The 24838-nt window shown below is 46.3% G+C and overlaps 22 non-coding genes across 22 annotated transcripts; all 22 read right to left on the bottom strand.

The window, feature by feature from the left end:
- Window positions 1–383: 383 nt before the first annotated feature.
- LOC134590560 (U1 spliceosomal RNA) lies at window positions 384–550 on the bottom strand. Its single transcript, XR_010087465.1, has one exon. It is a non-coding gene; the product is annotated as a U1 spliceosomal RNA (small nuclear RNA).
- A 471-nt stretch (window positions 551–1021) lies between these two features.
- Window positions 1022–1162, bottom strand: LOC134592989 (U4 spliceosomal RNA). The gene has a single exon (XR_010089536.1). It is a non-coding gene; the product is annotated as a U4 spliceosomal RNA (small nuclear RNA).
- Window positions 1163–2061: 899 nt separating this feature from the next.
- Window positions 2062–2228, bottom strand: LOC134590241 (U1 spliceosomal RNA). Its single transcript, XR_010087194.1, has one exon. It is a non-coding gene; the product is annotated as a U1 spliceosomal RNA (small nuclear RNA).
- A 479-nt stretch (window positions 2229–2707) lies between these two features.
- On the bottom strand, window positions 2708–2848 carry LOC134591910 (U4 spliceosomal RNA). The gene has a single exon (XR_010088610.1). It is a non-coding gene; the product is annotated as a U4 spliceosomal RNA (small nuclear RNA).
- Window positions 2849–3747: 899 nt separating this feature from the next.
- LOC134590117 (U1 spliceosomal RNA) lies at window positions 3748–3914 on the bottom strand. The gene has a single exon (XR_010087089.1). It is a non-coding gene; the product is annotated as a U1 spliceosomal RNA (small nuclear RNA).
- A 472-nt stretch (window positions 3915–4386) lies between these two features.
- On the bottom strand, window positions 4387–4527 carry LOC134593684 (U4 spliceosomal RNA). The gene has a single exon (XR_010090128.1). It is a non-coding gene; the product is annotated as a U4 spliceosomal RNA (small nuclear RNA).
- Window positions 4528–5426: 899 nt separating this feature from the next.
- Window positions 5427–5593, bottom strand: LOC134591222 (U1 spliceosomal RNA). Its single transcript, XR_010088030.1, has one exon. It is a non-coding gene; the product is annotated as a U1 spliceosomal RNA (small nuclear RNA).
- Window positions 5594–6064: 471 nt separating this feature from the next.
- LOC134593329 (U4 spliceosomal RNA) lies at window positions 6065–6205 on the bottom strand. Its single transcript, XR_010089827.1, has one exon. It is a non-coding gene; the product is annotated as a U4 spliceosomal RNA (small nuclear RNA).
- An 899-nt stretch (window positions 6206–7104) lies between these two features.
- Window positions 7105–7271, bottom strand: LOC134590897 (U1 spliceosomal RNA). The gene has a single exon (XR_010087753.1). It is a non-coding gene; the product is annotated as a U1 spliceosomal RNA (small nuclear RNA).
- Window positions 7272–7751: 480 nt separating this feature from the next.
- Window positions 7752–7892, bottom strand: LOC134593331 (U4 spliceosomal RNA). The gene has a single exon (XR_010089828.1). It is a non-coding gene; the product is annotated as a U4 spliceosomal RNA (small nuclear RNA).
- Window positions 7893–8791: 899 nt separating this feature from the next.
- LOC134590940 (U1 spliceosomal RNA) lies at window positions 8792–8958 on the bottom strand. The gene has a single exon (XR_010087791.1). It is a non-coding gene; the product is annotated as a U1 spliceosomal RNA (small nuclear RNA).
- Window positions 8959–9428: 470 nt separating this feature from the next.
- Window positions 9429–9569, bottom strand: LOC134592573 (U4 spliceosomal RNA). The gene has a single exon (XR_010089181.1). It is a non-coding gene; the product is annotated as a U4 spliceosomal RNA (small nuclear RNA).
- An 899-nt stretch (window positions 9570–10468) lies between these two features.
- LOC134590474 (U1 spliceosomal RNA) lies at window positions 10469–10635 on the bottom strand. Its single transcript, XR_010087392.1, has one exon. It is a non-coding gene; the product is annotated as a U1 spliceosomal RNA (small nuclear RNA).
- A 471-nt stretch (window positions 10636–11106) lies between these two features.
- Window positions 11107–11247, bottom strand: LOC134593333 (U4 spliceosomal RNA). Its single transcript, XR_010089829.1, has one exon. It is a non-coding gene; the product is annotated as a U4 spliceosomal RNA (small nuclear RNA).
- An 899-nt stretch (window positions 11248–12146) lies between these two features.
- LOC134591207 (U1 spliceosomal RNA) lies at window positions 12147–12313 on the bottom strand. Its single transcript, XR_010088018.1, has one exon. It is a non-coding gene; the product is annotated as a U1 spliceosomal RNA (small nuclear RNA).
- Window positions 12314–12792: 479 nt separating this feature from the next.
- On the bottom strand, window positions 12793–12933 carry LOC134593444 (U4 spliceosomal RNA). Its single transcript, XR_010089926.1, has one exon. It is a non-coding gene; the product is annotated as a U4 spliceosomal RNA (small nuclear RNA).
- Window positions 12934–13832: 899 nt separating this feature from the next.
- Window positions 13833–13999, bottom strand: LOC134590118 (U1 spliceosomal RNA). Its single transcript, XR_010087090.1, has one exon. It is a non-coding gene; the product is annotated as a U1 spliceosomal RNA (small nuclear RNA).
- A 479-nt stretch (window positions 14000–14478) lies between these two features.
- Window positions 14479–14619, bottom strand: LOC134593094 (U4 spliceosomal RNA). The gene has a single exon (XR_010089626.1). It is a non-coding gene; the product is annotated as a U4 spliceosomal RNA (small nuclear RNA).
- Window positions 14620–21924: 7305 nt separating this feature from the next.
- On the bottom strand, window positions 21925–22091 carry LOC134590119 (U1 spliceosomal RNA). Its single transcript, XR_010087091.1, has one exon. It is a non-coding gene; the product is annotated as a U1 spliceosomal RNA (small nuclear RNA).
- Window positions 22092–22564: 473 nt separating this feature from the next.
- Window positions 22565–22705, bottom strand: LOC134593334 (U4 spliceosomal RNA). Its single transcript, XR_010089830.1, has one exon. It is a non-coding gene; the product is annotated as a U4 spliceosomal RNA (small nuclear RNA).
- Window positions 22706–23604: 899 nt separating this feature from the next.
- On the bottom strand, window positions 23605–23771 carry LOC134590941 (U1 spliceosomal RNA). The gene has a single exon (XR_010087792.1). It is a non-coding gene; the product is annotated as a U1 spliceosomal RNA (small nuclear RNA).
- Window positions 23772–24250: 479 nt separating this feature from the next.
- Window positions 24251–24391, bottom strand: LOC134592991 (U4 spliceosomal RNA). The gene has a single exon (XR_010089537.1). It is a non-coding gene; the product is annotated as a U4 spliceosomal RNA (small nuclear RNA).
- Between the last annotated feature and the right edge of the window lie 447 nt (window positions 24392–24838).

Consider the following 24838-nt stretch of genomic DNA (forward strand, 5'->3'; position numbering starts at 1 on the left):
ATTGTCTCAAGCGGCAATTCACTGATTTGATCCAGAAAATCTTTTTTTCCCAGAAATTCAATCAAACGTTACGTTCTGTTGGAAGACGTAATATAGGTCTCCAATTCTTTATTTCTTCCATTGCATTGAAGCATACAATAAATCAAAAGAAGTCAGGATAAAAAAATGATGAAAAAAAAGCTGAAAAGTTAAAATAAAAAGTGAAATTCTGGCTTAAAACTGGTCTCCAGAAAACATAGATAATAAAAATGATCAAGCCTAGGAAATGATTGTCGCTGCCTGCTTGATGTGGAAAGTAAGAGCCAAAGAAGACGGGTGCCGTGGCTGAAATTATCCTTCGTCAGAATTGGTGAAGTTCTCTATTTTTGTCAAACAAGCAAACACAGGGGAAAGCGCGAACGCAGTCCCCCCCTACCATAAATTATACAGTCGAGTTTCCCACATTTGAGGAAATCGCAGAGGTCAACTGGTACGGAGTGCAATGAACCAGCCTCACTCTGGGAGAGCCACCTTAGGGATCATGGCTATTGCTCCCCTGCCAGGTAAGTATGACATGACGGGTACATTCAAAGGCACGCCCGCTGGGAAGCCTTTCCTTTAGGCTGTGGTGAAATAATAAAGTAAGTTAAAAAAAAAAAAAAGCAAATAAATAATCCAAATGATAGAAGGCTACAAAAGATTACCAAACCTCGTGGCTGATCGTTGTTTTCCTTAGCTACCAGTAATTTTAGTGCCTTCAGGTGGTTAGGTGTGAATAATTGAGCTGGATTCAGGGTGCGAAGGAGCAATTTGCATAAAGGCAAATGCTAGGCCAATGAGCCGAAGGATGGGAATTCGTAGCATGTAGTGAGAATAGTGTGCTGCCGGAAACAAGTGAATTCAGTGGGAGAGAAAGGTAAAAGGGAAATGTTAAGAAGCCAGCGGAAGGAATGGTGCAACAGAGCTGAGGAAGAAACGGGAGTCACGTAAGACACGCCCTAGACATGGGGCGCCATAAACTTTTATTAAACCAATCTTTCAGTCTCCTTAGAGCCTGTCAAAAATTGCCAATGCTGACTGTATTTCAAGTCATCATGGCGGGGTATTGGGTAAAGTTTTCAATTAGCAATAATCACGCCTCGGATTGACCTCATGGGCTACGATACTGCCACTGCGCAAAGTTAACTGTTCAAGTGGGCCAGCTTTTAAGAGCTACCACGTAAGGACACTTTAAGACAGCGGTGAGAAAAAGTTCATGACCATAAGCCATTGCAAAGGATTGTGGGAGGCAATATTCTAATTAGGCCCGCTTCCTCCTACAGGGAAGCTTAAACCCCAACAAATTCCTCGGTCTTCTTATATGGCATCTTGGAATGGTTCCAAACCTATAACAGAGAGTGAGGGCAACCATATCTTGCAGCAAACCTTGTACAATTTTTTTTCTCTCTTTGGAAACGGTTTTGCCAAGATTCTACTACAGCAGCCATTAGGCAGAGTACACAATCCGCTGGTCTACGTTCGTCCCCAAAGTCACACATTTCATGACTCCATCGATAGGAATGACCCTTGCCTAGCACCTGTCTTCTCTTCATCCACACTCAACAGGGCTGAAAGAACATTTGTGGTGGCTTTTTCAAAATTCCATGGTGTTCATTAGTAAGTGCTAGCGACCACCCAGCTATTCCTAAGGTTTGGTCTGATTGTCTCAAGCGGCAATTCACTGCCTTGATCCAGAAAATCTTTTTTTCCCAGAAATTCAATCAAACGTTACGTTCTGTTGGAAGACGTAATATAGGTCTCCAATTCTTTATTTCTTCCATTGCATTGAAGCATACAATAAATCAAAAGAAGTCAGGATAAAAAAATGATGAAAAAAAAGCTGAAAAGTTAAAATAAAAAGTGAAATTCTGGCTTAAAACTGGTCTCCAGAAAACATAGATAATAAAAATGATCAAGCCTAGGAAATGATTGTCGCTGCCTGCTTGATGTGGAAAGTAAGAGCCAAAGAAGACGGGTGCCGTGGCTGAAATTATCCTTCGTCAGAATTGGTGAAGTTCTCTATTTTTGTCAAACAAGCAAACACAGGGGAAAGCGCGAACGCAGTCCCCCACTACCATAAATTATGCAGTCGAGTTTCCCACATTTGAGGAAATCGCAGAGGTCAACTGGTACAGAGTGCAATGAACCAGCCTCACTCTGGGAGAGCCACCTTAGGGATCATGGCTATTGCTCCCCTGCCAGGTAAGTATGACATGACGGGTACATTCAAAGGCACGCCCGCTGGGAAGCCTTTCCTTTAGGCTGTGGTGAAATAATAAAGCAAGTTTAAAAAAAAAAAAAAAAGAAGAGCAAATAAATAATCCAAATGATAGAAGGCTACAAAAGATTACCAAACCTCGTGGCTGATCGTTGTTTTCCTTAGCTACCAGTAATTTTAGTGCCTTCAGGTGGTTAGGTGTAAATAATTGAGCTGGATTCAGGGTGCGAAGGAGCAATTTGCATAAAGGCAAATGCTAGGCCAATGAGCCGAAGGATGGGAATTCGTAGCATGTAGTGAGAATAGTGTGCTGCCAGAAACAAGTGGATTCAGTGGGAGAGAAAGGTAAAAGGGAAATGCAAGGAAGCCAGCGGAAGGAATGGTGCAATAGAGCTCAGGAAGAAACGGGAGTCACGTAAGACATGCCCTAGACATGGGGCGCCATAAACTTTTTTTAAACCAATCTTTCAGTCTCCTTAGAGCCTGTCAAAAATTGCCAATGCTGACTGTATTTCAAGTCATCATGGCGGGGTATTGGGTAAAGTTTTCAATTAGCAATAATCACGCCTCGGATTGACCTCATGGGCTACGATACTGCCACTGCACAAAGATAACTGTTCAAGTGGGCCAGCTTTTAAGAGCTACCACGTAAGGACACTTTAAGACAGCGGTGAGAAAAAGTTCATGACCATAAGCCATTGCAAAGGATTGTGGGAGGCAATATTCTAATTAGGCCCGCTTCCTCCTACAGGGAAGCTTAAACCCCAACAAATTCCTCGGTCTTCTTATATGGCATCTTGGAATGGTTCCAAACCTATAACAGAGAGTGAGGGCAACCATATCTTGCAGCAAACCTTGTACAATTTTTTTTCTCTCTTTGGAAACGGTTTTGCCAAGATTCTACTACAGCAGCCATTAGGCAGAGTACACAATCCGCTGGTCTACGTTCGTCCCCAAAGTCACACATTTCATGACTCCATCGATAGGAATGACCCTTGCCTAGCACCTGTCTTCTCTTCATCCACACTCAACAGGGCTGAAAGAACATTTGTGGTGGCTTTTTCAAAATTCCATGGTGTTCATTAGTAAGTGCTAGCGACCACCCAGCTATTCCTAAGGTTTGGTCTGATTGTCTCAAGCGGCAATTCACTGCCTTGATCCAGAAAATCTTTTTTTCCCAGAAATTCAATCAAACGTTACGTTCTGTTGGAAGACGTAATATAGGTCTCCAATTCTTTATTTCTTCCATTGCATTGAAGCATACAATAAATCAAAAGAAGTCAGGATAAAAAAATGATGAAAAAAAAGCTGAAAAGTTAAAATAAAAAGTGAAATTCTGGCTTAAAACTGGTCTCCAGAAAACATAGATAATAAAAATGATCAAGCCTAGGAAATGATTGTCGCTGCCTGCTTGATGCGGAAAGTAAGAGCCAAAGAAGACGGGTGCCGTGGCTGAAATTATCCTTCGTCAGAATTGGTGAAGTTCTCTATTTTTGTCAAACAAGCAAACACAGGGGAAAGCGCGAACGCAGTCCCCCACTACCATAAATTATGCAGTCGAGTTTCCCACATTTGAGGAAATCGCAGAGGTCAACTGGTACGGAGTGCAATGAACCAGCCTCACTCTGGGAGAGCCACCTTAGGGATCATGGCTATTGCTCCCCTGCCAGGTAAGTATGACATGACGGGTACATTCAAAGGCACGCCCGCTGGGAAGCCTTTCCTTTAGGCTGTGGTGAAATAATAAAGCAAGTTAAAAAAAAAAAAAAAGCAAATAAATAATCCAAATGATAGAAGGCTACAAAAGATTACCAAACCTCGTGGCTGATCGTTGTTTTCCTTAGCTACCAGTAATTTTAGTGCCTTCAGGTGGTTAGGTGTGAATAATTGAGCTGGATTCAGGGTGCGAAGGAGCAATTTGCATAAAGGCAAATGCTAGGCCAATGAGCCGAAGGATGGGAATTCGTAGCATGTAGTGAGAATAGTGTGCTGCCGGAAACAAGTGAATTCAGTGGGAGAGAAAGGTAAAAGGGAAATGCTAAGAAGCCAGCGGAAGGAATGGTGCAACAGAGCTCAGGAAGAAACGGGAGTCACGTAAGACACGCCCTAGACATGGGGCGCCATAAACTTTTATTAAACCAATCTTTCAGTCTCCTTAGAGCCTGTCAAAAATTGCCAATGCTGACTGTATTTCAAGTCATCATGGCGGGGTATTGGGTAAAGTTTTCAATTAGCAATAATCACGCCTCGGATTGACCTCCTGGGCTACGATACTGCCACTGCGCAAAGCTAGCTGTTCAAGTGGGCCAGCTTTTAAGAGCTACCACGTAAGGACACTTTAAGACAGTGGTGAGAAAAAGTTCATGACCATAAGCCATTGCAAAGGATTATGGGAGGCAATATTCTAATTAGGCCCGCTTCCTCCTACAGGGAAGCTTAAACCCCAACAAATTCCTCGGCCTTCTTATATGGCATCTTGGAATGGTTCCAAACCTATAACAGAGAGTGAGGGCAACCATATCTTGCAGCAAACCTTGTACAATTTTTTTTCTCTCTTTGGAAACAGTTTTGCCAAGATTCTACTACAGCAGCCATTAGGCAGAGTACACAATCCGCTGGTCTACGTTCGTCCCCAAAGTCACACATTTCATGACTCCATCGATAGGAATGACCCTTGCCTAGCACCTGTCTTCTCTTCATCCACACTCAACAGGGCTGAAAGAACATTTGTGGTGGCTTTTTCAAAATTCCATGGTGTTCATTAGTAAGTGCTAGCGACCACCCAGCTATTCCTAAGGTTTGGTCTGATTGTCTCAAGCGGCAATTCACTGATTTGATCCAGAAAATCTTTTTTTCCCAGAAATTCAATCAAACGTTACGTTCTGTTGGAAGACGTAATATAGGTCTCCAATTCTTTATTTCTTCCATTGCATTGAAGCATACAATAAATCAAAAGAAGTCAGGATAAAAAAATGATGAAAAAAAAGCTGAAAAGTTTAAATAAAAAGTGAAATTCTGGCTTAAAACTGGTCTCCAGAAAACATAGATAATAAAAATGATCAAGCCTAGGAAATGATTGTCGCTGCCTGCTTGATGTGGAAAGTAAGAGCCAAAGAAGACGGGTGCCGTGGCTGAAATTATCCTTCGTCAGAATTGGTGAAGTTCTCTATTTTTGTCAAACAAGCAAACACAGGGGAAAGCGCGAACGCAGTCCCCCACTACCATAAATTATACAGTCGAGTTTCCCACATTTGAGGAAATTGCAGAGGTCAACTGGTACGGAGTGCAATGAACCAGCCTCACTCTGGGAGAGCCACCTTAGGGATCATGGCTATTGCTCCCCTGCCAGGTAAGTATGACATGACGGGTACATTCAAAGGCACGCCCGCTGGGAAGCCTTTCCTTTAGGCTGTGGTGAAATAATAAAGTAAGTTAAAAAAAAAAAAAAGCAAATAAATAATCCAAATGATAGAAGGCTACAAAAGATTACCAAACCTCGTGGCTGATCGTTGTTTTCCTTAGCTACCAGTAATTTTAGTGCCTTCAGGTGGTTAGGTGTGAATAATTGAGCTGGATTCAGGGTGCGAAGGAGCAATTTGCATAAAGGCAAATGCTAGGCCAATGAGCCGAAGGATGGGAATTCGTAGCATGTAGTGAGAATAGTGTGCTGCCGGAAACAAGTGAATTCAGTGGGAGAGAAAGGTAAAAGGGAAATGTTAAGAAGCCAGCGGAAGGAATGGTGCAACAGAGCTCAGGAAGAAACGGGAGTCACGTAAGACACGCCCTAGACATGGGGCGCCATAAACTTTTATTAAACCAATCTTTCAGTCTCCTTAGAGCCTGTCAAAAATTGCCAATGCTGACTGTATTTCAAGTCATCATGGCAGGGTATTGGGTAAAGTTTTCAATTAGCAATAATCACGCCTCGGATTGACCTCATGGGCTACGATACTGCCACTGCGCAAAGCTAGCTGTTCAAGTGGGCCAGCTTTTAAGAGCTACCACGTAAGGACACTTTAAGACAGCGGTGAGAAAAAGTTCATGACCATAAGCCATTGCAAAGGATTATGGGAGGCAATATTCTAATTAGGCCCGCTTCCTCCTACAGGGAAGCTTAAACCCCAACAAATTCCTCGGTCTTCTTTTATGGCATCTTGGAATGGTTCCAAACCTATAACAGAGAGTGAGGGCAACCATATCTTGCAGCAAACCTTGTACAATTTTTTTTCTCTCTTTGGAAACAGTTTTGCCAAGATTCTACTACAGCAGCCATTAGGCAGAGTACACAATCCGCTGGTCTACGTTCGTCCCCAAAGTCACACATTTCATGACTCCATCGATAGGAATGACCCTTGCCTAGCACCTGTCTTCTCTTCATCCACACTCAACAGGGCTGAAAGAACATTTGTGGTGGCTTTTTCAAAATTCCATGGTGTTCATTAGTAAGTGCTAGCGACCACCCAGCTATTCCTAAGGTTTGGTCTGATTGTCTCAAGCGGCAATTCACTGCCTTGATCCAGAAAATCTTTTTTTCCCAGAAATTCAATCAAACGTTACGTTCTGTTGGAAGACGTAATATAGGTCTCCAATTCTTTATTTCTTCCATTGCATTGAAGCATACAATAAATCAAAAGAAGTCAGGATAAAAAAATGATGAAAAAAAAGCTGAAAAGTTTAAATAAAAAGTGAAATTCTGGCTTAAAACTGGTCTCCAGAAAACATAGATAATAAAAATGATCAAGCCTAGGAAATGATTGTCGCTGCCTGCTTGATGTGGAAAGTAAGAGCCAAAGAAGACGGGTGCCGTGGCTGAAATTATCCTTCGTCAGAATTGGTGAAGTTCTCTATTTTTGTCAAACAAGCAAACACAGGGGAAAGCGCGAACGCAGTCCCCCACTACCATAAATTATACAGTCGAGTTTCCCACATTTGAGGAAATCGCAGAGTTCAACTGGTACGGAGTGCAATGAACCAGCCTCACTCTGGGAGAGCCACCTTAGGGATCATGGCTATTGCTCCCCTGCCAGGTAAGTATGACATGACGGGTACATTCAAAGGTACGCCCGCTGGGAAGCCTTTCCTTTAGGCTGTGGTGAAATAATAAAGCAAGTTAAAAAAAAAAAAAAAAAAGAAGAGCAAATAAATAATCCAAATGATAGAAGGCTACAAAAGATTACCAAACCTCGTGGCTGATCGTTGTTTTCCTTAGCTACCAGTAATTTTAGTGCCTTCAGGTGGTTAGGTGTGAATAATTGAGCTGGATTCAGGGTGCGAAGGAGCAATTTGCATAAAGGCAAATGCTAGGCCAATGAGCCGAAGGATGGGAATTCGTAGCATGTAGTGAGAATAGTGTGCTGCCGGAAAAAAGTGAATTCAGTGGGAGAGAAAGGTAAAAGGGAAATGCTAAGAAGCCAGCGGAAGGAATGGTGCAACAGAGCTCAGGAAGAAACGGGAGTCACGTAAGACACGCCCTAGACATGGGGCGCCATAAACTTTTATTAAACCAATCTTTCAGTCTCCTTAGAGCCTGTCAAAAATTGCCAATGCTGACTGTATTTCAAGTCATCATGGCAGGGTATTGGGTAAAGTTTTCAATTAGCAATAATCACGCCTCGGATTGACCTCATGGGCTACGATACTGCCACTGCGCAAAGCTAGCTGTTCAAGTGGGCCAGCTTTTAAGAGCTACCACGTAAGGACACTTTAAGACAGCGGTGAGAAAAAGTTCATGACCATAAGCCATTGCAAAGGATTATGGGAGGCAATATTCTAATTAGGCCCGCTTCCTCCTACAGGGAAGCTTAAACCCCAACAAATTCCTCGGTCTTCTTATATGGCATCTTGGAATGGTTCCAAACCTATAACAGAGAGTGAGGGCAACCATATCTTGCAGCAAACCTTGTACAATTTTTTTTCTCTCTTTGGAAACAGTTTTGCCAAGATTCTACTACAGCAGCCATTAGGCAGAGTACACAATCCGCTGGTCTACGTTCGTCCCCAAAGTCACACATTTCATGACTCCATCGATAGGAATGACCCTTGCCTAGCACCTGTCTTCTCTTCATCCACACTCAACAGGGCTGAAAGAACATTTGTGGTGGCTTTTTCAAAATTCCATGGTGTTCATTAGTAAGTGCTAGCGACCACCCAGCTATTCCTAAGGTTTGGTCTGATTGTCTCAAGCGGCAATTCACTGCCTTGATCCAGAAAATCTTTTTTTCCCAGAAATTCAATCAAACGTTACGTTCTGTTGGAAGACGTAATATAGGTCTCCAATTCTTTATTTCTTCCATTGCATTGAGGCATACAATAAATCAAAAGAAGTCAGGATAAAAAAATGATGAAAAAAAAGCTGAAAAGTTAAAATAAAAAGTGAAATTCTGGCTTAAAACTGGTCTCCAGAAAACATAGATAATAAAAATGATCAAGCCTAGGAAATGATTGTCGCTGCCTGCTTGATGCGGAAAGTAAGAGCCAAAGAAGACGGGTGCCGTGGCTGAAATTGTCCTTCATCAGAATTGGTGAAGTTCTCTATTTTTGTCAAACAAGCAAACACAGGGGAAAGCGCGAACGCAGTCCCCCACTACCATAAATTATGCAGTTGAGTTTCCCACATTTGAGGAAATCGCAGAGGTCAACTGGTACGGAGTGCAATGAACCAGCCTCACTCTGGGAGAGCCACCTTAGGGATCATGGCTATTGCTCCCCTGCCAGGTAAGTATGACATGACGGGTACATTCAAAGGCACGCCCGCTGGGAAGCCTTTCCTTTAGGCTGTGGTGAAATAATAAAGCAAGTTAAAAAAAAAAAAAGCAAATAAATAATCCAAATGATAGAAGGCTACAAAAGATTACCAAACCTCGTGGCTGATCGTTGTTTTCCTTAGCTACCAGTAATTTTAGTGCCTTCAGGTGGTTAGGTGTGAATAATTGAGCTGGATTCAGGGTGCGAAGGAGCAATTTGCATAAAGGCAAATGCTAGGCCAATGAGCCGAAGGATGGGAATTCGTAGCATGTAGTGAGAATAGTGTGCTGCCGGAAACAAGTGAATTCAGTGGGAGAGAAAGGTAAAAGGGAAATGCTAAGAAGCCAGCGGAAGGAATGGTGCAACAGAGCTCAGGAAGAAACGGGAGTCACGTAAGACACGCCCTAGACATGGGGCGCCATAAACTTTTATTAAACCAATCTTTCAGTCTCCTTAGAGCCTGTCAAAAATTGCCAATGCTGACTGTATTTCAAGTCATCATGGCGGGGTATTGGGTAAAGTTTTCAATTAGCAATAATCACGCCTCGGATTGACCTCATGGGCTACGATACTGCCACTGCGCAAAGCTAGCTGTTCAAGTGGGCCAGCTTTTAAGAGCTACCACGTAAGGACACTTTAAGACAGCGGTGAGAAAAAGTTCATGACCATAAGCCATTGCAAAGGATTATGGGAGGCAATATTCTAATTAGGCCCGCTTCCTCCTACAGGGAAGCTTAAACCCCAACAAATTCCTCGGTCTTCTTATATGGCATCTTGGAATGGTTCCAAACCTATAACAGAGAGTGAGGGCAACCATATCTTGCAGCAAACCTTGTACAATTTTTTTTCTCTCTTTGGAAACAGTTTTGCCAAGATTCTACTACAGCAGCCATTAGGCAGAGTACACAATCCGCTGGTCTACGTTCGTCCCCAAAGTCACACATTTCATGACTCCATCGATAGGAATGACCCTTGCCTAGCACCTGTCTTCTCTTCATCCACACTCAACAGGGCTGAAAGAACATTTGTGGTGGCTTTTTCAAAATTCCATGGTGTTCATTAGTAAGTGCTAGCGACCACCCAGCTATTCCTAAGGTTTGGTCTGATTGTCTCAAGCGGCAATTCACTGATTTGATCCAGAAAATCTTTTTTTCCCAGAAATTCAATCAAACGTTACGTTCTGTTGGAAGACGTAATATAGGTCTCCAATTCTTTATTTCTTCCATTGCATTGAAGCATACAATAAATCAAAAGAAGTCAGGATAAAAAAATGATGAAAAAAAAGCTGAAAAATTAAAATAAAAAGTGAAATTCTGGCTTAAAACTGGTCTCCAGAAAACATAGATAATAAAAATGATCAAGCCTAGGAAATGATTGTCGCTGCCTGCTTGATGTGGAAAGTAAGAGCCAAAGAAGACGGGTGCCGTGGCTGAAATTATCCTTCGTCAGAATTGGTGAAGTTCTCTATTTTTGTCAAACAAGCAAACACAGGGGAAAGCGCGAACGCAGTCCCCCACTACCATAAATTATACAGTCGAGTTTCCCACATTTGAGGAAATCGCAGAGGTCAACTGGTACGGAGTGCAATGAACCAGCCTCACTCTGGGAGAGCCACCTTAGGGATCATGGCTATTGCTCCCCTGCCAGGTAAGTATGACATGACGGGTACATTCAAAGGCACGCCCGCTGGGAAGCCTTTCCTTTAGGCTGTGGTGAAATAATAAAGTAAGTTAAAAAAAAAAAAAAGCAAATAAATAATCCAAATGATAGAAGGCTACAAAAGATTACCAAACCTCGTGGCTGATCGTTGTTTTCCTTAGCTACCAGTAATTTTAGTGCCTTCAGGTGGTTAGGTGTGAATAATTGAGCTGGATTCAGGGTGCGAAGGAGCAATTTGCATAAAGGCAAATGCTAGGCCAATGAGCCGAAGGATGGGAATTCGTAGCATGTAGTGAGAATAGTGTGCTGCCGGAAACAAGTGAATTCAGTGGGAGAGAAAGGTAAAAGGGAAATGCTAAGAAGCCAGCGGAAGGAATGGTGCAACAGAGCTCAGGAAGAAACGGGAGTCACGTAAGACACGCCCTAGACATGGGGCGCCATAAACTTTTATTAAACCAATCTTTCAGTCTCCTTAGAGCCTGTCAAAAATTGCCAATGCTGACTGTATTTCAAGTCATCATGGCAGGGTATTGGGTAAAGTTTTCAATTAGCAATAATCACGCCTCGGATTGACCTCATGGGCTACGATACTGCCACTGCGCAAAGCTAGCTGTTCAAGTGGGCCAGCTTTTAAGAGCTACCACGTAAGGACACTTTAAGACAGCGGTGAGAAAAAGTTCATGACCATAAGCCATTGCAAAGGATTATGGGAGGCAATATTCTAATTAGGCCCGCTTCCTCCTACAGGGAAGCTTAAACCCCAACAAATTCCTCGGTCTTCTTATATGGCATCTTGGAATGGTTCCAAACCTATAACAGAGAGTGAGGGCAACCATATCTTGCAGCAAACCTTGTACAATTTTTTTTCTCTCTTTGGAAACAGTTTTGCCAAGATTCTACTACAGCAGCCATTAGGCAGAGTACAAAATCCGCTGGTCTACGTTCGTCCCCAAAGTCACACATTTCATGACTCCATCGATAGGAATGACCCTTGCCTAGCACCTGTCTTCTCTTCATCCACACTCAACAGGGCTGAAAGAACATTTGTGGTGGCTTTTTCAAAATTCCATGGTGTTCATTAGTAAGTGCTAGCGACCACCCAGCTATTCCTAAGGTTTGGTCTGATTGTCTCAAGCGGCAATTCACTGCCTTGATCCAGAAAATCTTTTTTTCCCAGAAATTCAATCAAACGTTACGTTCTGTTGGAAGACGTAATATAGGTCTCCAATTCTTTATTTCTTCCATTGCATTGAAGCATACAATAAATCAAAAGAAGTCAGGATAAAAAAATGATGAAAAAAAAGCTGAAAAGTTAAAATAAAAAGTGAAATTCTGGCTTAAAACTGGTCTCCAGAAAACATAGATAATAAAAATGATCAAGCCTAGGAAATGATTGTCGCTGCCTGCTTGATGTGGAAAGTAAGAGCCAAAGAAGACGGGTGCCGTGGCTGAAATTATCCTTCGTCAGAATTGGTGAAGTTCTCTATTTTTGTCAAACAAGCAAACACAGGGGAAAGCGCCAACGCAGTCCCCCACTACCATAAATTATGCAGTTGAGTTTCCCACATTTGAGGAAATCGCAGAGGTCAACTGGTACGGAGTGCAATGAACCAGCCTCACTCTGGGAGAGCCACCTTAGGGATCATGGCTATTGCTCCCCTGCCAGGTAAGTATGACATGATGGGTACATTCAAAGGCACGCCCGCTGGGAAGCCTTTCCTTTAGGCTGTGGTGAAATAATAAAGCAAGTTTAAAAAAAAAAAAAAAAGAAGAGCAAATAAATAATCCAAATGATAGAAGGCTACAAAAGATTACCAAACCTCGTGGCTGATCGTTGTTTTCCTTAGCTACCAGTAATTTTAGTGCCTTCAGGTGGTTAGGTGTGAATAATTGAGCTGGATTCAGGGTGCGAAGGAGCAATTTGCATAAAGGCAAATGCTAGGCCAATGAGCCGAAGGATGGGAATTCGTAGCATGTAGTGAGAATAGTGTGCTGCCGGAAACAAGTGGATTCAGTGGGAGAGAAAGGTAAAAGGGAAATGCAAGGAAGCCAGCGGAAGGAATGGTGCAACAGAGCTCAGGAAGAAACGGGAGTCACGTAAGACACGCCCTAGACATGGGGCGCCATAAACTTTTTTTAAACCAATCTTTCAGTCTCCTTAGAGCCTGTCAAAAATTGCCAATGCTGACTGTATTTCAAGTCATCATGGCGGGGTATTGGGTAAAGTTTTCAATTAGCAATAATCACACCTCGGATTGACCTCATGGGCTACGATACTGCCACTGCGCAAAGTTAACTGTTCAAGTGGGCCAGCTTTTAAGAGCTACCACGTAAGGACACTTTAAGACAGCGGTGAGAAAAAGTTCATGACCATAAGCCATTGCAAAGGATTGTGGGAGGCAATATTCTAATTAGGCCCGCTTCCTCCTACAGGGAAGCTTAAACCCCAACAAATTCCTCGGTCTTCTTATATGGCATCTTGGAATGGTTCCAAACCTATAACAGAGAGTGAGGGCAACCATATCTTGCAGCAAACCTTGTACAATTTTTTTTCTCTCTTTGGAAACAGTTTTGCCAAGATTCTACTACAGCAGCCATTAGGCAGAGTACACAATCCGCTGGTCTACGTTCGTCCCCAAAGTCACACATTTCATGACTCCATCGATAGGAATGACCCTTGCCTAGCACCTGTCTTCTCTTCATCCACACTCAACAGGGCTGAAAGAACATTTGTGGTGGCTTTTTCAAAATTCCATGGTGTTCATTAGTAAGTGCTAGCGACCACCCAGCTATTCCTAAGGTTTGGTCTGATTGTCTCAAGCGGCAATTCACTGCCTTGATCCAGAAAATCTTTTTTTCCCAGAAATTCAATCAAACGTTACGTTCTGTTGGAAGACGTAATATAGGTCTCCAATTCTTTATTTCTTCCATTGCATTGAAGCATACAATAAATCAAAAGAAGTCAGGATAAAAAAATGATGAAAAAAAAGCTGAAAAGTTAAAATAAAAAGTGAAATTCTGGCTTAAAACTGGTCTCCAGAAAACATAGATAATAAAAATGATCAAGCCTAGGAAATGATTGTCGCTGCCTGCTTGATGTGGAAAGTAAGAGCCAAAGAAGACGGGTGCCGTGGCTGAAATTATCCTTCATCAGAATTGGTGAAGTTCTCTATTTTTGTCAAACAAGCAAACACAGGGGAAAGCGCGAACGCAGTCCCCCACTACCATAAATTATGCAGTCGAGTTTCCCACATTTGAGGAAATCGCAGAGGTCAACTGGTACGGAGTGCAATGAACCAGCCTCACTCTGGGAGAGCCACCTTAGGGATCATGGCTATTGCTCCCCTGCCAGGTAAGTATGACATGACGGGTACATTCAAAGGCACGCCCGCTGGGAAGCCTTTCCTTTAGGCTGTGGTGAAATAATAAAGCAAGTTAAAAAAAAAAAAAAAAAGAAGAGCAAATAAATAATCCAAATGATAGAAGGCTACAAAAGATTACCAAACCTCGTGGCTGATCGTTGTTTTCCTTAGCTACCAGTAATTTTAGTGCCTTCAGGTGGTTAGGTGTGAATAATTGAGCTGGATTCAGGGTGCGAAGGAGCAATTTGCATAAAGGCAAATGCTAGGCCAATGAGCCGAAGGATGGGAATTCGTAGCATGTAGTGAGAATAGTGTGCTGCCGGAAACAAGTGGATTCAGTGGGAGAGAAAGGTAAAAGGGAAATGCAAGGAAGCCAGCGGAAGGAATGGTGCAACAGAGCTCAGGAAGAAACGGGAGTCACGTAAGACACGCCCTAGACATGGGGCGCCATAAACTTTTTTTAAACCAATCTTTCAGTCCCCTTAGAGCCTGTCAAAAATTGCCAATGCTGACTGTATTTCAAGTCATCATGGCGGGGTATTGGGTAAAGTTTTCAATTAGCAATAATCACGCCTCGGATTGACCTCATGGGCTACGATACTGCCACTGCGCAAAGATAACTGTTCAAGTGGGCCAGCTTTTAAGAGCTACCACGTAAGGACACTTTAAGACAGCGGTGAGAAAAAGTTCATGACCATAAGCCATTGCAAAGGATTGTGGGAGGCAATATTCTAATTAGGCCCGCTTCCTCCTACAGGGAAGCTTAAACCCCAACAAATTCCTCGGTCTTCTTATATGGCATCTTGGAATGGTTCCAAACCTATAACAGAGAGTGAGGGCAACCATATCTTGCAGCAAACCTTGTACAATTTTTTTTCTCTCTTTGGAAACGGTTTTGCCAAGATTCTACTACAGCAGCCATTAGGCAGAGTACACAATCCGCTGGTCTACGTTCGTCCCCAAAGTCACACATTTCATGACTCCATCGATAGGAATGACCCTTGCCTAGCACCTGTCTTCTCTTCATCCACACTCAACAGGGCTGAAAGAACATTTGTGGTGGCTTTTTCAAAATTCCATGGTGTTCATTAGTAAGTGCTAGCGACCACCCAGCTATTCCTAAGGTTTGGTCTGATTGTCTCAAGCGGCAATTCACTGCCTTGATCCAGAAATTTTTTTTTTCCCAGAAATTCAATCAAACGTTACGTTCTGTTGGAAGACGTAATATAGGTCTCCAATTCTTTATTTCTTCCATTGCATTGAAGCATACAATAAATCAAAAGAAGTCAGGATAAAAAAATGATGAAGGGGCGTGGCCTGACCAGGGAACGAGCTGGACGCATCGAGCTAGAGCTCCGTTCCCAAAGCGCTTAAAATAGCCTACTATAGCAGTTTTTTCAAATACCTGCTCCACGTTTCCATGGATAGACGTAGCGCAAAGAAACACCCCAAGAAAGGGCCAGACTCGGGGACGACGGTCTTGGACATGCTGACTGTCCCGAGGGCCGGCGTAGCCGACACACAACATGGCGCCGGAGCAGGCCCGACGCCATCTTCGCCCTCACCACGCGGGCCGCTGACCGCAAACCCAAGAGAAGGAGAGACGGCACAAATCCTAGCAAAGCTGGCAGAAGTACAGACTTACTTGGCTGGAGAGATTGAAAGGTCCACGTCGGTCCTGCAAGCCGAGATCACAGCACTGGGCACGCGGACCGCCAGACTTGAAGAACGCCTGGAAGTCACTACAGGGGCTCATAATACGGTGGTGTCCCATGTGCAAAGACTGGAAGCCCGTGTAACTGACATGGAGCTCGCCATGGAGGACATGGCGAACCGTTCCAGGAGGAACAACATCCGCCTGAGAGGCCTGCCCGAGAATGAGGGCGAAGGCCCCCTGGAGCCCACACTGCTCGCCCTCTTCACACCGCTACTGCCTGACCTGCCTGCCGATCAATGGTGCATCGAAAGAGCGCACAGAGCCCTCCGCGCTAGAAGGCAGGAACCCAACGCCTCCAGGGACATCATTATCCGGTTCCTCCACTTCAGAACCAAAGAGGCACTGATGAGGAAAAGCAGGGAAGTGGAGCTCCGATCAGAGGGGTCTGTCCTGCAGCTGTTCCAGGACCTGGCCCCCAGCACGCTACAGAGGCGCAGAGAATGGCGGCCCATCACGGAGGCTCTGAGAGGAGCTGGCGTGCGCTATGCCTGGGGCCACCCGTTCAGGCTCCTGGCATTCCGCGGAGGGAGACCCCATGTGCTGCTACCCGGAGGAGACCCGGCAAAATTCCTGAATGGGCTGCAGATCCCAGCCCCGACGCGGCTGCTGACGCCAGCGGAGACCAACGAGGACCTCGTCCCCCTCCCGGCGGAATGGCAGGGGGCAGGAGTTCGGAGGCGCTGACGGCTGGAGCGGGTAGAGTACAGTGGCTGAGAGCCGGGGTGACATAGCTAGGAGGCACACATTCTTCAGCCTACTGAGGGACAAGAGGGGGGGGAACCGGGGACTCTATTTGGGTGGGGGAAGGGGGCACTGAGCCGCTCAGTAACTAGACCCGAGGGACCACCAACTGAGACCACAGCTACACTTGTCTTGCATGCTTTTTAGGGGACATTAACTTTTATGACTTTTCCCGCCATTTTCTCCCTCCAACACGGGCGGGCACATAAAGAGCGGGAACTGGTATTCATGGGGGCGGTACGCATACAAGGATCCCACCCACAGATCTAGAGGGAGGAGGGAGGGGGTGGGTGGGCAGCCCCACGAATCAAGTGAGAGTTAGAGGAGCCGTCCTCTCTGGGCCCCATAGATATACCAGGGTTAGTCACTGGAGGGTATCGGGTGGGAGGTTTTTGGCGGAGGGGGGAGACGGGGGGGAGAGCCCCATGAGAGACGGGGGAGGCGCTATCCTCTACAATCACGAGGGCGGGGACCTGGGGGGCTCCACCTTAAATAGGGGTCTCCGGCTCCGAGCCCGTTGTTTGTGGGGCCCCAGTTGGGGGGACGGGGGCTACCCCAGCGCACGCTATCGGCACCTACCTGATGGCCACCACCACAGCGGGTACGGGGGAGGGCGAGGAGGTGGGGAAGGAAGGGACAACCGCGGCCATGCCAGCCACCGCCGGAAGAAGGGTGTCTACACAGCTGCAGCTACTGCTCGTGGCGGTGGGCCTGGGGGCGAGGCGCCCGTCCCCTGGGGGTCGGGCCGGCTTTTTGTTGCCGCGCTTTGCCCCCGACGGGACTCTGTTCCGCCTGGGGCGGGCGCCTCGCCCTCACGCCCAGAAGGGCCCGAGAACCTTGGGCATGTCAACTTGTAGGGGGAAGCCGGCGGTGGCTGCGTGATGGAGCAGGTAGGGGGGTGAGAAATTTCCTTCCCTCCAAGCGGGAGAGAGCCCTGGTGGGAGGGGGGAGGCGGGAGCACGGGACTCCCGGAGGGGGGAGGGAACAGGCAGGCTTAGCTGGGAGGGGGGCAACGCACAAGCCCCACGGGCAGCACCGGACACAGGGGCGGGCGGACTCAGGGTTGATCACCACAGGGTTTTACAGAGTATGATAGCTCCCTAGAAGTCAAGACAGGGCCACTTTTCCCCCGACCCAGACCCTGGGCCGGTTTTTACAAGGTTTATTACAGTTTTTGCATGTTATTGATGTATGTATACTTACGTTGTTTGCATGTTAGGGTGGAGCAGTTTACACAGCACACTACAAGAGCTCAGACAATATGCTAGATAGCGCAAAAGGGTCAGAGGTTCACACATCCAAATCTCATACTAGCGCTGAGCGCGGACGAGATAGGGAATTGTGATCCCCAACCAGGTCTGGCAATGGATAAGACCAGACACGCACAGCCGAGTACTTTTTCCGCTCGGCTGTGGTTTCTTTTCTACCTTTTCCTATTCTCTACCTTCCCCTCATTCCTCCCCTCTCACCCGAGTACCTTGCCCCACACACCCTGGACCGGGGGGCCCCGACGGGGGAATATACAGACCGAAGCTGGGACAGGGGTGGGCGTGCATATTAGCGACCCACATGACGGGACAACATGTCTTTGAAAATAACGTCCTTAAATGTGAAAGGGCTTAACACGCCGCACAAAAGGCGTCTTCTCCTCAGAGAACTGAAGAGAATGAAGTCGGACATAGCTTTTATCCAGGAAACGCACCTACCGAAACACGCTGTAGCCCATCTAACAGACCACACCTTTAGGGTCTCATACGAAGCCAGAAAACACACAAAACATAACGGAGTGGCGGTTTTAGTACGCAATAGCTGCCCACTACAGATAGCCTCCACAACAGCAGACCCTAACGGGAGGTACATTATAGTTTCAGGCACTCTCCAAGCGCATGCGATACACCTTATAAACATCTATGCCCCAAACACACCAGACCAGGCCTTCTGGGATGACTTGACAGCGAAGGTCCAAACCCTGCACCACGGACTCATTATTCTGGGGGGAGACTTTAACGCGGTACCCAACCCGGCTGTAGACAGAAGCGCACAACGCAATCCGACGGGACCGCAGGGCAGGGGGGGGCAGGACAGGCAGCTCCACAAGTTCATGGGGGACACGGGGTTGGTGGATATTTGGAGAGCACATCATCCGAGCACGAGGGATTTCACCTTCTACTCGGCCCCCCACGGTACATACTCCAGGCTTGACATGTTCTTGATCAATGGGCGAGCCCTGGCGCGAGTCACAGGTTCGGAGATAGGATCTATCTCGTGGTCGGACCACGCAGACGTCCATGTCACCATGGGGAATCTCTGTAACGCTTCCCCCTGGACATGGAAACTCAACCAATCCCTACTGAGAGACCCAGAGGTGGTGGACCAGATCCGCGCAGACATTCGTGAGTATTTTGACGCCAATGTCACGCCAGACATGCGCCCTGATGTCATATGGGCAGCGCATAAAACGGTAATAAGAGGGTCGCTTATCAAGATAGCTACAGCCCGCAAGAAACAAAAAGCCCAAACTCTACAGAGACTCCTGACTGAACTACGGTCGCTCGAACAACAACACAAGGGGCGTTCAGACGACGACACATTTAGACAGTTGGAGGCGACTCGCCACGCCATACGCTCCCTGTTAGTTGACGATACTGCTAGGGCCATGACTTGGACCAAACGAACATTCTACGAGCGAGCAAATAAAATGGACACCCTACTGGCGCGAGTCCTTAGACCTAGGGCCAAACGAGGCCACATAACAGCCATCCGTCACCCCGATAAGACGGTCAAAACATTACCCAACGACATAGCGGAAGTATTCACGGAATATTACAGGTCCCTTTACAACCACACCCCACACGCAGAAAATAGGACAATACCCAACGACGAAGCTACACTTCGTTTTGTACGGGACCTGGGTCTTCCCAAATTGCCCCAAGACGCAGTAGACATTCTGGCGGCCGAAATCACCCCAGACGAAATAGACCGAGCAATAACGTTACTGAAAGGGAACAAAGCCCCTGGGCCCGACGGATTTGACGGAAGTTATTACAAGACGTTTAGGGAAGAACTAACCCCCCACCTAGCCTCTGTATTCCAAAGCTTCCAGACAGGAAACGCCCCGAACCCGGACATGTCCCTGGCCACCATCATTCTACTGCCAAAACCAGATAAAGAACCCCTGTCCCCTGGGAGCTACCGGCCAATTTCCCTCATAAACCATGACATGAAACTCCTAGCAAAAGTCCAAGCTGAACGCCTTACCCATTCCTAGCATCCCTGATCGACGCAGACCAGGTTGGTTTTGTACCGCACAGACAGCTATTCGAAAACACTCGTAGGAACATAGATTTGATATGGAGACAGGTGGTCACAAAAACTCCCACGCTGGTTGTGTCGCTTGACGCAGAAAAAGCTTTCGACCGTGTGACTTGGCCGTTCCTGTTCACCCTACTGACTCATTTAGGATTCCCCGACCGGTTCATGACAGTCCTACGTGCAATGTACACCAATGTCAGGGCACAGGTGAAGATATCAGGAGCCCCGCTCCGACCCTTCACGCTGTCTAACGGTACGAGACAGGGGTGCCCCCTCTCGCCGCTACTGTTTGTGCTATCACTGGAGCCCCTCCTACAGGCCCTAAGGCGCCATCCACACATTCGGGGCGTCGCGGTGGGGGGTCGCGAGTTCCTGGTGTCGGCCTATGCGGATGATGTGCTCTTGGCTCTGACCGACCCCGTGAAGTCGATGGAGGCCCTACAAGAGGTGTTGAACACCTTTGGGGCCATTTCGGGGTATAGGGCCAACATGGCGAAGTCGGGAGCCCTCCCAATAGAGGTTCCGGCGGATACTGTCTCCTTGATACAGGATACCCACCACTTACAAATTGAGCGGCAGGCACTTAAATATCTGGGAGTTCGCCTGACGGCTAAACCGGATAAATTATACGACCAAAACTACACTCCACTAATAAAGCAGCTGGTAAGGGAAATGGAGACGTGGGTGGAAAGGCCCATCTCATGGATGGGTCGGATACATGCCGTCAAGATGAACATCCTACCCAGAATTTTATTTCTGTTTCAAGCACTCCCCATTCGCGTCACAAAAGCCTCCTTACAACCCTTGCAGAGGGCGATTGGCGCCTTTATATGGCAGAACAAAAGACACAGGATATCTAGGTATATCCTGCACAGGCCACGTCCGCGAGGAGGGTTGGGTCTCCCGCACGTCTATCTCTACTACATAGCTACACAACTGACACAGGCGGCGATGTGGCATTCTCCCCCGGGGGATCGCAAATGGGCAGATGTAGAATCGCTCATGACAGGGGCCGACCTCCCACAGCTATTGATGTGGGTACCCAAAGAACAAAGACCTGAGATCAGAGCAACGTGCCCCACTATACTCAACTCCCTACAGATATGGGACACTTTTAAGCTTAAATACCGGTTGGCATCCGACCCATCCCCAATCATGCCATACTTACGCAATACAGCCTTTCCCCCGGGTATGATAGCAAGAGACTTCAGGAACCTCGAAAGGATAGGGCTACAACGCATCTGCCAACTGTTTGAAGGACCAGATGTCATTGCCTTCGACACGCTAAGGCAGCGGGGCCACCTCACGCCGGCTGATTTCTTTAGATACGTACAAATCAGAGATTTTGCAAATAGGACACAGATAAAGACGGCGGCCCGGAAACAGCTGACGTTCTTTGAACGCATATGTCTCCAAGAGAGAATGCCCAAGGGCATGATAACGCTCGTGTACGCCCACCTCTGTTCAGAAGCTAGGGACTGGGGTAAACTAGCCTACACAGATCAGTGGGAACGGGACTTGGGAGACACTCTGGAAGGCGTGGAGTGGCAAGAGATCTGGGAGGCTAACCACACCTCGTCGGTGTGCGTCACATTACAGGAGCAGCCCATAAAAACAATGCTTCGCTGGTACACCACTCCCGTTAAACTATTCCAAATGCACAAGACTCCCACAGACGTGTGCTGGAGGGGGTGCGGCCTGAGAGGGACGTATATCCACATGTGGTGGGACTGCCCGCAGATGACCGTATTCTGGAAGCAGATACAGACACTGTTGACTCAGGTCTTTGGCAGATCTCCCAGCCTGGACCCTTGGCTGTTCCTCCTAAGTAGGTCCCTGGAAGGCTGGACTAGGCAAGAACAAAAGTTATTGCATAAAATCACCCTGGCGGCCAGGAGGGCGGTAGCAGCTGATTGGCTGCGGCCAGATACACCACCCCTCACAGGGGTCATTAGGAGAATAAAAGAAGTCCACCTAATGGACGACCTGACTGCCAGGGTGCGGGGCACCTTAAAATCCTTCTACAAGATATGGGAACCCTGGGAAAACTCCAACCTGAGCAATTGAGTAACGGCAGGGCCCCATGGGTGACCCGGAGGGTTATCCTTCGTCAGAATTGGTGAAGTTCTCTATTTTTGTCAAACAAGCAAACACAGGGGAAAGCGCGAACGCAGTCCCCCACTACCATAAATTATGCAGTCGAGTTTCCCACATTTGAGGAAATCGCAGAGGTCAACTGGTACGGAGTGCAATGAACCAGCCTCACTCTGGGAGAGCCACCTTAGGGATCATGGCTATTGCTCCCCTGCCAGGTAAGTATGACATGACGGGTACATTCAAAGGCACGCCCGCTGGGAAGCCTTTCCTTTAGGCTGTGGTGAAATAATAAAGTAAGTTTAAAAAAAAAAAAAAAGCAAATAAATAATCCAAATGATAGAAGGCTACAAAAGATTACCAAACCTCGTGGCTGATCGTTGTTTTCCTTAGCTACCAGTAATTTTAGTGCCTTCAGGTGGTTAGGTGTGAATAATTGAGCTGGATTCAGGGTGCGAAGGAGCAATTTGCATAAAGGCAAATGCTAGGCCAATGAGCCGAAGGATGGGAATTCGTAGCATGTAGTGAGAATAGTGTGCTGCCGGAAACAAGTGAATTCAGTGGGAGAGAAAGGTAAAAGGGAAATGCTAAGAAGCCAGCGGAAGGAATGGTGCAACAGAGCTCAGGAAGAAACGGGAGTCACGTAAGACACGCCCTAGACATGGGGCGCCATAAACTTTTATTAAACCAATCTTTCAGTCTCCTTAGAGCCTGTCAAAAATTGCCAATGCTGACTGTATTTCAAGTCATCATGGCAGGGTATTGGGTAAAGTTTTCAATTAGCAATAATCACGCCTCGGATTGACCTCATGGGCTACGATACTGCCACTGCGCAAAGCTAGCTGTTCAAGTGGGCCAGCTTTTAAGAGCTACCACGTAAGGACACTTTAAGACAGCGGTGAGAAAAAGTTCATGACCATAAGCCATTGCAAAGGATTATGGGAGGCAATATTCTAATTAGGCCCGCTTCCTCCTACAGGGAAGCTTAAACCCCAACAAATTCCTCGGTCTTCTTATATGGCATCTTGGAATGGTTCCAAACCTATAACAGAGAGTGAGGGCAACCATATCTTGCAGCAAACCTTGTACAATTTTTTTTCTCTCTTTGGAAACAGTTTTGCCAAGATTCTACTACAGCAGCCATTAGGCAGAGTACACAATCCGCTGGTCTACGTTCGTCCCCAAAGTCACACATTTCATGACTCCATCGATAGGAATGACCCTTGCCTAGCACCTGTCTTCTCTTCATCCACACTCAACAGGGCTGAAAGAACATTTGTGGTGGCTTTTTCAAAATTCCATGGTGTTCATTAGTAAGTGCTAGCGACCACCCAGCTATTCCTAAGGTTTGGTCTGATTGTCTCAAGCGGCAATTCACTGCCTTGATCCAGAAAATCTTTTTTTCCCAGAAATTCAATCAAACGTTACGTTCTGTTGGAAGACGTAATATAGGTCTCCAATTCTTTATTTCTTCCATTGCATTGAAGCATACAATAAATCAAAAGAAGTCAGGATAAAAAAATGATGAAAAAAAAGCTGAAAAGTTAAAATAAAAAGTGAAATTCTGGCTTAAAACTGGTCTCCAGAAAACATAGATAATAAAAATGATCAAGCCTAGGAAATGATTGTCGCTGCCTGCTTGATGTGGAAAGTAAGAGCCAAAGAAGACGGGTGCCGTGGCTGAAATTATCCTTCGTCAGAATTGGTGAAGTTCTCTATTTTTGTCAAACAAGCAAACACAGGGGAAAGCGCGAACGCAGTCCCCCACTACCATAAATTATGCAGTTGAGTTTCCCACATTTGAGGAAATCGCAGAGGTCAACTGGTACGGAGTGCAATGAACCAGCCTCACTCTGGGAGAGCCACCTTAGGGATCATGGCTATTGCTCCCCTGCCAGGTAAGTATGACATGATGGGTACATTCAAAGGCACGCCCGCTGGGAAGCCTTTCCTTTAGGCTGTGGTGAAATAATAAAGCAAGTTTAAAAAAAAAAAAAAAAGAAGAGCAAATAAATAATCCAAATGATAGAAGGCTACAAAAGATTACCAAACCTCGTGGCTGATCGTTGTTTTCCTTAGCTACCAGTAATTTTAGTGCCTTCAGGTGGTTAGGTGTGAATAATTGAGCTGGATTCAGGGTGCGAAGGAGCAATTTGCATAAAGGCAAATGCTAGGCCAATGAGCCGAAGGATGGGAATTCGTAGCATGTAGTGAGAATAGTGTGCTGCCGGAAACAAGTGGATTCAGTGGGAGAGAAAGGTAAAAGGGAAATGCAAGGAAGCCAGCGGAAGGAATGGTGCAACAGAGCTCAGGAAGAAACGGGAGTCACGTAAGACACGCCCTAGACATGGGGCGCCATAAACTTTTTTTAAACCAATCTTTCAGTCTCCTTAGAGCCTGTCAAAAATTGCCAATGCTGACTGTATTTCAAGTCATCATGGCGGGGTATTGGGTAAAGTTTTCAATTAGCAATAATCACGCCTCGGATTGACCTCATGGGCTACGATACTGCCACTGCGCAAAGTTAACTGTTCAAGTGGGCCAGCTTTTAAGAGCTACCACGTAAGGACACTTTAAGACAGCGGTGAGAAAAAGTTCATGACCATAAGCCATTGCAAAGGATTGTGGGAGGCAATATTCTAATTAGGCCCGCTTCCTCCTACAGGGAAGCTTAAACCCCAACAAATTCCTCGGTCTTCTTATATGGCATCTTGGAATGGTTCCAAACCTATAACAGAGAGTGAGGGCAACCATATCTTGCAGCAAACCTTGTACAATTTTTTTTCTCTCTTTGGAAACAGTTTTGCCAAGATTCTACTACAGCAGCCATTAGGCAGAGTACACAATCCGCTGGTCTACGTTCGTCCCCAAAGTCACACATTTCATGACTCCATCGATAGGAATGACCCTTGCCTAGCACCTGTCTTCTCTTCATCCACACTCAACAGGGCTGAAAGAACATTTGTGGTGGCT

This window comes from Pelobates fuscus, chromosome 2, assembly GCF_036172605.1.
Source record: "Pelobates fuscus isolate aPelFus1 chromosome 2, aPelFus1.pri, whole genome shotgun sequence".
Taxonomy (NCBI): Eukaryota; Metazoa; Chordata; class Amphibia; order Anura; family Pelobatidae; genus Pelobates; species Pelobates fuscus.